Below are 3,839 nucleotides of genomic sequence, written 5' to 3' on the forward strand. Positions count from 1 at the left end.
CTATGGTCTGTTAGTCAAATGAAAATGGTTTGTCGGTCGAATGTAAACACCTAATGAAAGACAATCGGTCGATAGAATCATTGTCGGTCGAATGAGGGCGTATGTCGGTCGACTAAAATTCTTAAGTTGACAGCTTAGAGAACTAGAGTTTTCGAGCCTAAATTGATATAGATGGTCGTTTTCGAGAGAAAAACCTAAACCTTTATATAGGAACTTTAGAAAAACACCTATGACTATTAAGACACTCAAAAACGCAGATCTTGAACGTAAAAGTTCAACCATTTGATTAAAAATGCAAGTTTCAAGAAAATCCAAAAGGAACTCTTAAAATTTTGATCAAAAACGTTTGTATAACTGATGTCGTAAAACCACATATAAATTAAATGTACTAGACTAAACGGGTTTTATCACATGAATCAGGCATCTGTCCTGATCAATGTGGTAATTATTTAGCAATTACGGGTTTGTCCACAGAGAGTTGTTGATTTAGATTTTAAAACTAATAATTATTCTAATTAAAAACTTGTAAAAGAGGGAGTTTTATTTAAAACTATTAAAACTAAAATACGCGAATTAAGCAAATACAAAATCAATAGACAAATGGGTATTCACTTAGACTCAATTACCTAGGATCAGGATTGTTTTTATTAAGATCAATTAATTAGTAAGATAAGCTGGTGTCTCGCACTTAGATACTAATTTAAATCATGAAAGTGTCAGTTTTTCACGCTGGTTTTCCTCACGCTTATGAAGAACATATTCAATCAATTTATAAATACTCAAGATGGTGATTCAGTTGAATGGTAAATCGGTGTCCCTTTTTAAGCTTCACAATTACCTACTCAATTGATGGGTTAATTACTAAGTCTAATTACACTGGTGTCCTCCATGCAATTCAACAGATTTAACTTATCTTTCAATAACCTAGATGAGTTTATCAATTTAATAACTGTCGTTACTTCAACTAATAGGCTAATAATTAAGGGATCAATCAATGAGAGTAATTAAGAATCATGGATCAAGAGCAATTATTAATAAATACAAAATATTAAGCAATCATTCATCTAGGTTCAATCATCTAAGTGAATACATGAATCAATTAGCTAGACATGGCAATAGAAGAAATCACACACAAAGATAAACAATTAAAAACCATAGTATTAATCAAAAGAGTAAACATAAGAGTCACCAATGATCAATGATAGCCAAAATTGAATCCAAGTGTTAAAACTCCAAGAACAACCATGAAAAACCCTTAAAAATTCGTAGCGAAACCCTAGAAAACGTAATGCAAAAGTTGATAAAAAGTTAGGGTATAAATATGGTATTTATAGGGCAATTTTCGAGGTTGAAAACCGACCTAAACCTCGCGCTCGCGACCCTGAATCTCGCGGTCGCGAAGTTGCTCTTTTCGAATATCTAAATTTCTGACGAAATCTCGCGGCCGCAATAAAAATTTCGCGGTCGTAATCCAAACCACGCGGCCGCAAAAAAAATATCGCGGTCGCAATGTTTTAATTTCAGCATTTTTATGTGTTGTCATTTTCTTCCGTCTTTTGCTTTCGTCTCGATTCTTTTTTGCATTAAAACTTTGGCGAAACTTCCAAAACACTTCTTTGAACAGTTTCTCCATTATTAACACATTTATGAACACAAATATTCAAAAAGGCGTTAACAATAATCGAACCAAGAACGGATAACGCCCATAAAAATGTGTATAAATTGGGCGTTATCAAATTCCCCCACACTTGAACCTTGCTTGTCCCCAAGTAAGCATATCTTCAAATAATATAAACCAATGCAAGAGTAAACGTACCCAAAGTGTCTTCAATAATAACAAGATCAAGATACACCGTTATTATCATAAACAAATAAACCCAAAACGTGTGATCTTCAACAAGCAAACGCATGGTTCATGCCTTCAACAAACATCTCAATATATAGCGGAATCACCAAAAAGTTTGGCCTTAGGAAAAATAGGACCTTTGAAAACCATTTTTGCATTTTAGAACGGGAAAACAAGTTAAGTTTTTACACAAAACAAGTTTTCCGGAAATTTTAGGTTTTTTAGCTATGTGCTTTCAAAGTCATCCCGGTTTTAGGATAACCGCACGGGTAATTGCCAACCCAGTATATCATCTAGGATGAACTACCTCCCGGTTCGAAGGCGACGGGAAGACAATTACCTTAGGTGAGTGTTTAAGTGTCATCCACAATCGATTTGGTAGTAATCAACGGTACGGGTCAAGTGACCAACCCTAACGAAATCACTCCGGTGTTTTAGGAGCAAGATGGAAAGGCCACAGGAAAGCGGTTTGGATTTACCCTACCAAACATATTTTCAGGTTGAAACGCAAATCGGGAGACTTGACTCCCTTAAATGGGTGGACTCGATTCACCCGGAAGTGTTTAAACACTTGGTTTATTTTATTTAAGGTCCTTTAACGCCACTTCCCACGCATCTAGCTTTTATGCTATTTTTAAGAAAATGTAGGAAGTAAAAACTACACTTCCATATTTTAAAAGGGTTACCATGGCTTTTGACCATGGCGTGTGTTATCTAAGCAACACTAGCACGAAGCCATTGTTCTTCCTTAAGAAAATAGCATATTATGAAGCTCAAAGCTCCTCTTCCCACGGTATGATACATCAGCATGATACATCGTGAAATAGTGCATCTACCAATGTCAATATGAAATGATGTGGATTAGGAAGTCTCCTACACCAAGTGAAATGGCATTCGGAAGACTCAACTTCCTTAATGGATCGACTTGAAACATCCTACAATTTGGGTTTTTTTAAATTCCCAAGAAGACTTTACTTCTTTTAAACGCACACACACTCACGCAAAAGGAAATACAAAACGCCAAAATCATTGTGGTACCTGCACAATTTAACTCACAATAGTGATAACATTTGCTCAGTAAAACAACTACACTTGGCTTTTGAACGAATCAAAAAATTTTAAAAATTCTCAATTATTCAACAATTTAGTCAAAAATAAGACTCCAAGCCAAGTGTACTACATCCACGATAATTTATCTCTCCCCTCCCCCTCTCCACAGTTAAGATCATGTAATGCCCTCATTTACATGAAATCAGATAAATCAAATATAAATTGAGAGGACAATAGAGTGAATGGGAAAAACATAATCGGATGTAAAGCAACATAATCGCAAAACGGAGTGACAGACGCCTCTGCACTGATGGCCATTCCTCAATTGTCATCACATTATGTAGTACCTGCAATGATTAACAAAAACAAAACACAAAAAGAAAAATATTTTTGGATTTTTGGTTTTAAACACATAATATACAAGGATACATGTGCAAGTTCATTAACGAGTCTTGCACTAGACTCAAACCCATATTATTAACTCCTAGTGGGGTCATCCTATCATCCCCCACACTTATCAGACGATATACGAAATCAATTGAAAAAGTTCCACAAATAAGTAGCGTGAGCCACTCATTAACTCCTCGGGTGGTATATAAGAAAGCAAGAACAATATTCTTGATGAAGAAGATTAAACTAACCCGGGAGTCAATGAAAGAATCTCTTCCAAACACGATTCTCAACAAAAGGTTTATCTTCTTGATAGGCTTGTACCAAAAAGGGTCAACATACATCATATCATACATGTTAAACTCGTAAGGACATACAATTTCCACATGAGAAGGTGATTCCTCAAATGGTTTCACTATATCAGTCGACTCATTCTCAATGACCTTTGGTGACTCGTTCACTTCAACCTCGGATTGCAAAACCTCCTCAATATCATCATTACCAAACCCGAGTGGATTGTTGTACACTTTAAAAGTTTCGGTTATGATATCTT

The sequence above is a fragment of the Rutidosis leptorrhynchoides genome, chromosome 2 (genome assembly GCF_046630445.1).
Source record: "Rutidosis leptorrhynchoides isolate AG116_Rl617_1_P2 chromosome 2, CSIRO_AGI_Rlap_v1, whole genome shotgun sequence".
Classification (NCBI taxonomy): domain Eukaryota; kingdom Viridiplantae; phylum Streptophyta; class Magnoliopsida; order Asterales; family Asteraceae; genus Rutidosis; species Rutidosis leptorrhynchoides.